General features: G+C 34.7%; 1 non-coding gene across 1 annotated transcript; it reads right to left on the reverse strand.

Annotated features, from left to right (window-relative positions):
- Positions 1-4,377: 4,377 nt before the first annotated feature.
- On the reverse strand, positions 4,378-4,484 carry LOC133820611 (small nucleolar RNA R71). The gene has a single exon (XR_009887017.1). It is a non-coding gene; the product is annotated as a small nucleolar RNA R71 (small nucleolar RNA).
- Positions 4,485-11,743: the final 7,259 nt, after the last annotated feature.

Here is an 11,743-nt window from a genome sequence, read left to right on the forward strand (position 1 = left end):
AAGGGTTATTTATGTGATGGAATGATCAAACTTTTTGGCAATAACAATATGACATATAATTATTGTAATGTGATTAATTCTAGTTCTATTACTTTGTGGCACAATAGACTTGCTCAAATATATTATAACACAATTAATGGAGTTGTTAAATATGAATTGATTAATTGTGATGTGATGATAAATGTGAATTATGTGTTAAATCTAAAATAGTAAAGAAACATTTTCCAAGTGTTTATAAATGTTCAAACTTGCTAGATCTAATACATAGTGATTTATGTTAATTGAATGACATGTTGACTAGAGTGCAAAATAGAATTTCATGACTTTTATAGATGATTGCTCTAGGTATAATTATGTGTATTTACTTTAGAGTAAGGATGAGATATTTAATGCATTTAAAATCTATAAAGCTAAAGTAGAAAATCAATTGGAAAGGAAAATAAATACTCTTAGAAGTGATAGAGGTGGTGAATACTTTTTAAATGAATTCAATGTGTTTTGTGAACAACTTTTCATTATACATGAATGCACTAGACCATACACTCCACAACAAAATGGAAAAACTGAAAGAAAGAATAGGACTTATATTGTGATGATTAACTCTATGCTTTTACATGCTAAATTGTGTTATAATTTGTGGGGTGAAGCTTTGCTTGCTGCGTGTCATATATTGAATCGAATTCCTATGAAAAAGAACAATGTGTCTACATATGAGTTATGGAGAGGAAAGAAGCCTAACCTAGGCTATCTTAAAGTGTGGGGTTGTCTTTCTTATTACAAGAGCACGAAGCCTAAAATGACCAAGTTGGGTCTAAAGGTCGTAAAGTGTGCATTTGTAAGCTACGCCTCAAATAGCAAGGCCTATAGGCTATTAGACTTGGAGTCTAATGTGATAATTGAATCAAGAGAAGTGAAGTTCTATGAGAATATGTTATATTTTGATAGCAACTCTCAAGAACCCACATGTGTTGTGTTGGGGGAGAGTGAGATAATACTACCTCAAAATTTAGAATCTACACAAAAATTGGATTCATAGAGTCTAAAAGTAATTTAGAAAGAACTTGCAAACCTAAGTAGATGGATGGTATTCTTCAACCTTGATAAAGCTTGAAAACCCTAGGCAAAACCACCACATTGTGCAAACCTTTAGAGCAAAGCAAAATCACAAATCCAAGGCTTCTACACATTGCAAAACACTTCCCTAATACTCAATTTCCTAGCCACCATGGAAGCTTGAGGCCTTCTCTTGAGGAAATGAGTATTAAGATTGAAAAAGCCTTAAACTCACAAAGTCAAACACTTTCACTACAAGAAAAAATGGCTTTTACTTCGGTTTTTAAGCTTGAATTACTTCGGTTTTCACTAAAATTCGCAATCGCAGTAGTTCCGAGCGAAGTAAAAAGTAGTTAAAACCGAAGTAGAATCCTCACTTTATACTTCGGTTTTTACATAATAACCGAAGTAGAAAGTGGGCACGCATCCATCCTGGGCACTTTCTACTTCGGTTTTTAGGTAAAAACCAAAGTAAAAGGTGCACTTTCCACTTCGGTTTTCACCTAAAAACTGAAGTAGAAAGTGCCTAGCAAGGGACTTTCTACTTCAGTTTTTAGGTAAAAACCGAAGTGGAAAGTGCACATTTTACTTCGGTTTTTACCTAAACACCGAAGTAGAAAGTGCCCCTTTTTTTAATAATTATTTCTGATTATTTTTAAATGGCCCAATTCTATTTATATATATTTGGCCTAATTTTATTTAAATGGTCTAATTATATATATATATTTTGGCCTAATTTTTTTTTCAACGGTCTAATTATATGAATTTATAATTATATATATTTTTACAATTGGAATTGGTTAATAATTTTTTTGAATGAAAATAGGCTAACTTTCATTAATTAAAAATGTCATACATAAGCATATAAAACACAAGTACTTAAGTAAGATAGCTAGCCTTAACATTAATACATTTACATAAAACTAAACTTACAACTAAATGAACTTATAAGCAAAATAGGCTTACTGATAAATGTATGTCATCAATTGACCTAACCATTCGTGTTGGATTGGAAAGAGGTATGCAATCTCATAATATTGCTTCTTCCCATCAAACTGTAAAATTAATAAATATAAATTAATTTTATAGATCATCGATACCGAAATAAGTTATAAAAAATGAACTTACTTTTTTCTTTTAAGGTTTTTATTGTATTTGATGCCCGTACAATATCTCTAATGTACTTCAACACATAAAAACCACATTCATGACTTTGTGGTTGTTTTGGACATGAAACATTGAATATCTTTGTAGGATTGCCGAGTAATTCATTGGATGAAGCCTTATAATATGAACTATTTAAAAAGAAAATTAACAAAAGTTATTAAAATGTAGTAACATGTAATAATAGTTGCATATTAAGAAATATTTTTAAAAATTTAAAGCTTACCTTATTATCATTGAATCAATTTCTTCAGGACGTTTGTGTGCTTTCAGTGGATCCAAGAACACGATTTTTCCTTTTGGCATAGCAATCACCAACATCCAATGTTCCCTAAAATAATAAGTGTGTTAAATAAAATAATTAAAATTTTGATATATGAATAATCAAATAAGAAAAGTTTATAGTATTTCTTACCGTATGTTCCAAAGTATAAAGTATAGTTGACTAACTCTATCCATGGTAATCAACCAATTTGCCAAGTCAATGGTTGATCGTTCTACATCGTTAATAATATTAATGCTAAGACGCTCAATGTCAAAAAACTTGTAAAAGACACGCTGATTTGGAAATAGGGACTCCCAAATGCATCTGCAAAATTTTCTTAAGTGTTAAATATTTTTGAAAATTTTTGGTAGAGCTTCCCCTATAAATAGGACTGCCCAAACCAGTAAACATTCAATTTACTATGAAAATTTGTAACAGATCACAGAGCATTACTCATAACCATTCTAAATTTCATATAATTCCAAAGAATTAGTTGAAGGGATACCTTAATCCGAATATCATTGTTGAGCCTCCAATCATATGCAAAGTAGCAACTTGTTTCACATCCTCTGAAGTTATAAAGATTGACTCGCGATTCATGAATGATGGGTCCACTGGAATTGAGACGACTGCGTTCATTCCCTTAACTCTGCAAAATTCTCTCACCATAAACTGAATGCTAACATGGATGCGATTCATGATGTGATTGGAAAATGGTTGGCCTTCAGTTAAAGTGTTTTTTGGATTGACGTGAGACCCAGCTGATGACAGATGTGGGCTAGTCAGAGAATTACGGTTTGTCTTATCCTTGGATGGGCTTTTTGACATAGGATGTTGATTATAGGCTGCTGTATCAACTTGTTAATTGAATTAGGCAAAAAGAAGAAGAACTCATATTTTGCATTAGGGAATAATAGGGAGGATAGTTGATGAGATTAAATATCCTAATTGTTTCTACAGTGGTTAAATCAAAAGTTTTACTATTAGTTGTTATTCTATTTAATTTTCAATTGTTGTTTCTGAACTTTTTAGTTTCTTTTGCTGTGTCTACAAAAATCAAGAATTTTAATTTATCAAATAGAATTAAAAAGATTGATTGATTGGTAATTGATAAATCAGTCCTTGAAGACGATACTTGGTTTTTACCATTTTATTACAAATTGCGATTGTGTGCACTTGCATAGCAAAAATATCGCAACAAGTTTTTGGCGCCATTGCCGGGGACTGAAAATAATTATCAATATCAGTCCAATTAATTTTTATTCTAATTTGATTTTAATTTCTCTTGTTTCTAATCTGTTTAGTTGCTTAAGTTGTCTATCTCAGGTAAATTTTGGTATATGCGTGGCAGAAGAGGAACAGACAGTCTTGTTCCTTTGAATCCTGAGATTGAAAAGTCTTGCAAGCAAATCATAAAGAACAAGAGGGAGGCCCAGAAATCTGTGAAGATGGCACATAATGAAGGGGATGGCAGGAATGTTATAATTCCTGGAATTGCACAAGGGGGTCAGGCTCAGAACAGTGCTGAGAGGAGCCTGAGAGACTATGTACTGCCCACTCTGACGGGAGTACAAAACAGTATACGCCCACCAGCTGTAGAGGCTAACAACTTTGAGATTAAGCCAGCTATTCTACAAATGGTGCAATCCTCTGTTCAATTTAATGGGTTGCCTTCTGAAGATCCTCACACCCATTTGTCTAATTTTTTGGAGCTGTATGGAACTTTTAGATACAATGGGGTGAGTGATGACGCTATTAAGCTTAGGCTTTTCCCATTTTCTCTGAGGGACAGAGCTAAAAGTTGGCTGAACTCATTGCAACCAAACTCTATTGTCACCTGGCAAGATCTAGCTCAGAAGTTTTTGTCAATATTCTTCCCTCCGTCCAAAGCTGCTAAATTGAGGGGAAAGATCAATAATTTTTTCCAGAATGATGGAGAGTCATTGTATGAAGCTTGGGAACAGTTTAAGGAACTCTTGAGAAGATGTCCTCATCATGGAATTGAACAGTGGATGCTAGTACAAAATTTTTACAAAGGTTTATGTCCTACAACCAGAACCATTATTGATGCTGCAGCGAGTGGTAGTTTTATGAGCAAGAGTGCAACTGGTGCTTATGAGCTGCTGGAGGACATGGCCACCAATAATCATCAGTGGTATGAGGAAAGATCATCAGGAGTCAGAAAGGTAGCTGGGGTGCATGAGTTGGATGCAATCACTTCTCTAACAGCACAAGTAGCCTCCTTGACAAAACAGTTACAACAGAGCACTGTATCTGCTAATGCGGTTCAAATGGCAGGTAGGTGTGAAATCTGTAGTGGCCCTCACTCTTTTGATCAGTGTCCTACCAGTATTAATAGTAACACTCCGATGGATCAAGCTCAGGTTCAAGCGGTGGGAACCTTTCAGAGGCCAGTAAATAATCCATTCTCCAATTCTTACAATCCTGGATGGCGAAATCATCCTAATTTTTCTTGGAGGAATAATCAGGGCCAGCAACCTCAGTTTCAGGGTCAATTTCAGAATAATATGCATCAGCAACCAATGCATCAAGCCTCTTCATCACAACAGCCTAGGCCTCAACAATCAATGAATCAAGCTCCACCTAAAAGGCCTAATGAACTGCAAGCTGCATTATTGACCCTCACCAATACTCAAACTCAGTTTATGACACCAATACTAGATCTTCTATCAGAAACCTGGAAACACAAGTTGGGCAGTTGGCCAATATGCTCAATAACAGACCGCAGGGAAATTTGCTCAGTAATACTGAAGTCAACCCTAAGGAGCAAGTTCAGGCAATTACTCTGAGGAGTGGGAAGAAGTTGGAAGAGCCAATCAAGAAGTCTATACTTGCACCAAAAGATGAAGTTGAGAATGAGGGTAAGGTAGAAGAAGAGGTTATTGAAGACCTTGAGAAGAATCAGTCACCAGTGAATTATGAGCACCACATCAACCTTCCATATCCTCAGCGACTTCAAAAGAAGACACTTGACAAACAATTTTCGAAGTTTCTAGATATTTTTTGAAAACTTCACATTAACATACCTTTTTCCGAGGCACTTGAACAAATGCCAAGTTATGTGAAGTTTATGAACGAAATATTGTCCAAGAAGAGGAAGATGGAGGATTATGAGACGGTGGCACTCACTGAAGAGTGCAGCGCCATTCTGCAAAGGAAGCTTCCTCAGAAACTGAGAGATCCTGGGAGTTTCACAATACCCTGCACTATTGGGAATTTTGAGAGCATGAATGCTCTATGTGATTTGGGGGCGAGCATTAATCTAATGCCGCTTTCTGTGTTCAAAATATTGAAGCTTGGGGAAGCAAGACCTACAACAGTAAATCTTCAGTTGGCAGACAGATCAATAGCACATCCTCGGGGTATTATTGAAGATGTTTTGGTAAAAGTGGACAAGTTCATCTTCCCAGCAGACTTTATTGTACTTGATATGGAGGAGGATGCCAACGTCCCAATCATTCTTGGAAGACCATTCTTAGCCACATGACGAGCTTTAATCGACGTACAAAAGGGGGAGTTAAGATTGCGAGTCCAAAATGAGGAAATAAGTTTTAATGTTTTTACAGCAACTGAAATTCCTACCTGTTGTAGAGTTGACGTGGTGAATGATTGTCAAGATTCAATTGGTAAAAAGAAGAAGAAGACCAAAGAACGATTTCGAACAGTTCGACATCGTATGAAAATATTATTATGTGGCAAGTTTGAAGGTTTCGATGACATTGGGGATAGTTTCAATATTCTCAACAGTAGAAGGGAATTCCCCTCGTATGACACGATGGCTCTCAAGGATGCAAGGGGTGGACTTGACCCAAGTTAAAGGTGTAGAGAGTTCAACGTCCGGCTAAATGACGTTAACGACAACGCTTTTGGGAGGCATCCCATTCTTTTAGTTGTTTTGCTTTAGTATTGAACAATTTTTAAGTGTTGTTTTGGTTTTTATTATTTTGGACAATTTTTGGATTATTTTTGTAAGTTAAACCGTGAAAAGCGTGAGAATTACTTCACTTTGGTTCCGTTGCCAGCAAAAACGTGAGAATTACTCCTCCGCCTTAGTACCAGTGGCTACCACCGCCACCCCCTCCGCCATACTGATGTGGCGTCAGGTAATTTCTCGTCCTTTGTTCTTTTCTTTATCACATTGGGGACAATGTGTATCTTTAGTTTGGGGGGGAGCTTATTTTGTGTTATTTTTATTTTGTGCGTTGTTTAGTTTAGCTTTTAGTCTCTTGTGTTATTTTTTGTTGTTTGTTTAGTGTAATTGTTAAGCCATCATTCTTGTCTGTTGTTGCTTTGTCTTTAATCGTGAAAAGGAAATTGAATTCAACTGTGTGCTTGGTTCAATTGTTTTAGAGTTTAATTTAAAGGTTTTGTGGGAAATTTTTAATATGTGTTGAAAATGCAACATTTTGGATTTTATTATATATGTTTGACTAGGGTTGGTGGTATGAAAATTTGAATTTGATAAAACTTGCATTATTTGGCCTTTGAGGCGAAATCCTTGATGACATGTGTTTTGAAAAGTGATTTAGGCAATTTTATTGGATCGATTGTGCTTTTCAAGCCAACCTTGATTTAATTTTCCCTAGATGCCCTCTTTCAGCCTAAAAGTCTACATTTTATTGTTAAACACTTGTTTTGAGCTTAACCGAATACTTTATTATTTTTCAGTTCCTAAATTTGTACCATGAGCTTATAAAATATAAAAGGGGATTGATTTATAATGGGTGTTACTCTTGTGTATTGGTGTTGGCAATAGAAAAATTCAAGAAAATATTGAGAAAGAAGAAAAGAAAAAAAAAAGATTTGAGAGAAACTACTTTTCTTTTTATGTTCCCATTAAAATGCATAAGTTTGGGGGAAATGTAGTATAAAAAAAAAATCTAGTGTTTAAATTTCTCAATCTTTGGAAATAAAGAGGATCTTTGTGGTGTGTTAAATTGTGTTGTGAATATCAAGATTGGGTGTAAAGTTTATATGCTTATGGTGATTTTGAGCCTAAATGACAATTTCATCTACCCTTGCCTAAGCCTAACGATATAACCTGTGAAAGTCCTTTTGATTTCAAAACACGTGTTAATGACATTAGTGGAGAAGGATAAGTAATGCAAGCATATTGAAAAATTGGTTTGTGGACTTGTCTGGAATGAGTTGAGCATATATGATAGATTCCAAGTGTTGTAGTCATTTTCGTGATATATTATTGATCTCCCTAATTGAACTTTACAAATTGAACTTTAAGGCAATTGAGCTGAAATTCTGGTTATTATTATTGCAATTGAGATTTCATGAGTTTTGGCAAAGCAGTGTAGATGGTAATGATGGTTTAGTTTGTTCGTTTTGTGTTTGTTTCTTTTTGTTAGTTTAACTTGGTCTTTACTCGAGGGCGAGTAAATGTTAAGTTTGGGGGAATTTGTTGAGTCTAGTTTTTGTCATGTTTAGGTGATGTTTTAAGTAGTCTTTTATTTCGTTTTTCTTTAATTTAGTGCGGGTTTATGCTTTGTTTGTTTGTTTTTGTGAATATCAGGAAGAATTGAGCACTTGGAGGAAAATGTCAAAGAAAGGGAAGAAATAACCAAGTTTTTCAACATATTTTGAGAAATGATTGATCTCAACATGATTTGGAAGTGTTGGTGAATTTTTGGGATGAAAACTTGAAAAATTGAGAAATCCCTTAAGAGCCACGGCATGAGCAAAGTAGAGTTGCGGCTAAGTGGTGAAACAGAACCACTGTTTTGGAAGGGAAACACGAGCCGCGACATGGCTAGAGAAGGCCGCGGCATGGATAGGCATCAACCCAGAATTCGTCGACAAGGGCCGTGGCATGGCTGACAAGAGCTGCGGCATGAAGAGATCAAAATGCCCAGAATTTTAGACACGGGCCGCGGCATGGTGCATGTAATGCCGCGGCTCGCCTCTTTTAAAAATTTAATCCTAGGTTTTTATAAGGAGAAAAAGGGAGAAGAAAGAGGACGTACAGACTGGGGGAGAAGTTCTTGCTTGAAGGATGAAGGCTTGGAGTATTTTTATCTACATGTTTTTCTTCTACTTTCTGATGTTATCTTTAATTTTCGTTGTGATTAGCATTATGATTATGAACTAATTTTCTATTTAAGATGTTTAATTGAATCACTTGAATCCCTATTATGAACTAATGCAATTTCAATTCTCTTTTTCTTCAATCTTCTTCAATTCCATATAACTTGTTCTTATAGACTGATTATTGATTGGCCATCTTTAGTCTTATATATATGTTTTTAAGTCAAAATTTGAGAAGTGAGATTTAAATCTGCTGTGGTTATATTGGACATAATTCTAATTTAGAACGAAAGTATCTGAATTAATTGTGTAGTTGTTTATTAAGTTATCAAGATTAATGCTACCTTTGTGGTTCAATTTACCATAGAAATATAGGAAATTGTCACCTAGGTTGAGTTTATAATTCATAGTATGATTATAGGCTGCTGTATCAACTTGTTAATTGAATTAGCCAAAAAGAAGAAGAACTCATATTTTACATTAGGGAATAATAGGGAGGATAGTTGATGAGATTAAATATCCTAATTGTTTCTACAGTGGTTAAATCAAAAGTTTTACTATTAGTTGTTATTCCATTTACTACATCTTTAACCATACTATCAAAATTTTTTGGATTATGAAAAAACTTTTCTTGTGCTTCATCAAGCAATTCTATAGGATGATCATCAAAATCATTACTCTCAAAATTATCTACACCTCGCCTACCTAATGGATATGGGTCATAATTTAATAATTATCCATGCCAATACCATTTAATATAACTTATATCAAAGCCCTGACAAAATAAATGATCCATTATCATGGTAATATTCCCCTTTACTCCATTACCACAATCTATACAAGGACAATGAATTTTTTGTGGATCACTACAATTCTTTAGGCAAAACTCTAAAAATTTGTTGAATCCATCTTAAAATTGTGATTTTTCTCTCCTCTCAAGCATACATGATTTATCTATGCTAATAACAATATTAAATTCCTAATAAGTTAGAAAAAAACTTATATTAGGTTATAGTCTTATAGATTTTTTTTAAAATTCGACAGAGTTTCCTCTATTTCTATAGCAAACCGTAATTTCATAATTACCTATAAAACCAATACAAACAAACACAATAATCAAGCATAGATGAATCCATCATTATTAGGTTCTAGTCTTATAAATTTTTTAAAAAATTCGACAGAGTATCCTCTGTTTCTATAGCATACCGCAATTTCAAAATTTCCTATAAAAACAACACAAACAAACACAATAATCAAACATAAATGAATCCATCATTATTAGGTTCTAGTCATATAAAAAATATAAAAAATTCGGCAGAGTATCCTCTATTTCTATAGCCTACTGCAATTTCATAATTTCCTATAAAAACAACACAAACAAACACAATAATCAAGCATAAATGAATCCATCCTTATATCACCACAGCACGCAAATTTCCCAGAGCCTACTTCACTAATTTTCAAACATAACTTTCATTAAATTCAATATGCATGATTTAATTAGCCTTATCTTTATACATAAATCTTGTAGTAATATAAATAAAAATAAAAAATAACTAACCTTCAATATTACTCTTCAATTCACCTGAAATGAACAACAAAGTTCACCACTCAATCAACAACCCTACTAAAACATTACTTACATAATTAATTATCAAAACAATAAATAAAAAAAATCAAACTAGTTAAAGAAACTAATAAACAACACTTTGATCATCTTCAAGCTATTTATTTTTTTTCAAATATTTATAAAGCAAATTTATCTATTGTCACAATTTCTAAAATTTACTAATATACATATATATATTTATTAAAATTTATATGTATTGAAATGTGTTATATAATCGACTATAAATAATATAATTAAACACTTATCTATTTATTAAAATAACATAGAAAGTGTGTTATCGTTGACAGTATAATAACACATCTGTATAACAATGATAAAGTGTTATGTAAAGTACCCTGACCTACGATAACGTAGTCGGTCTTAACACATCAAAAAGTGTTATGGTATGTTTTGATAACGCATTTTTGGTGTTATTAAAAGCATTTTTTTTTTGTAGTGTGTCACCACTACCATCTGTAGACTGCATATGCAAGGTCGTGTCCCCAGGGACCACCATGTATAGTGAGCCAATAGTGATCTACTATAAATATGGCCTCCCTTCACCTGAGAAGGGGGTCGAATTTTGAGAATTTGGGAACTAGTTATTGCTAATGAAAAAAGATATTCAACATTCTCTCTATTTTTCACTGTGGAATTCTAGCATTTACATTTTGTGTTCTTGAATTTATAAGGAAGTTTGCTTGAAGTTTAGTCTGTTTAAGTTCACTTCTTTTACAACTCATAAAGTTCTAGTTCTAACTTAGTTGACAAGTTCTTACCATCAATAGTTTGGCGCTGTCTGTGGGAAGGATAAGTGTCAAGCCACTGTTCTTCTATTGATTGTGGCAGAGAAAGATGCCAAGACGTTCTAAGCGTCTGAGAGAACCACCTGGACAGAGATCAACTGAAAGCCTCTATGTGGAATCCTCCACCACTCAAAAATGTGGATGCACCAAAGGAGCCTAGGGCTCTTGAGGATGAAAGGGATGCCTCATTCCTAGCTGTCCAGCCTAATGAAAACCATCCAAGACCGGTGGCTTCCCCTATGGGAGATGCCGGAGCATTTCCACCCACAAGGCTGCCGCAAGTGCCGAATTACGGTCGACGAGATTCGGGTCCATCAATGTGCAGACCCGACAATAGTCCTTGAGTACATTCCATAAGCTCGAGCTCTAGGACTTGATTCTATGAAGAGGAGATATGCGAGTTGCACCGAAAGAATCAAAGGCTAGATACCACCTTAGAGAATATGAAAGAGGTGTTGAATGGCCTGCTATAAGGAAAGTCAAGCATGCTTCTTCCTAGGCAAAAGGAAAAAGGCCATGAGGGAGGAGAAACCACAGTCCCTGTGGATGACAGAAGGACTCGTCTCTGCAGTAGCAATACTCCATGGCCAAAGCAGCATGAACGTCTCGGATAGGCGAAGCAGCCTAAGAGGCCAGAGCGGATGAACGATGCTAACTCTCGAGATGAAGTTGAGGTCACTTCAAGGGAAACACCCCCAGACTTAAGGGAAGAACTCAATAGGAAAATGAAAAATGAGCAGACCACCCCTCCTGTGGCTCCTCTACAAGACAAAAGGAAAGGAAAAGCCA

Source organism: Humulus lupulus, chromosome 2 (genome assembly GCF_963169125.1).
Source record: "Humulus lupulus chromosome 2, drHumLupu1.1, whole genome shotgun sequence".
NCBI classification, from domain to species: Eukaryota; Viridiplantae; Streptophyta; class Magnoliopsida; order Rosales; family Cannabaceae; genus Humulus; species Humulus lupulus.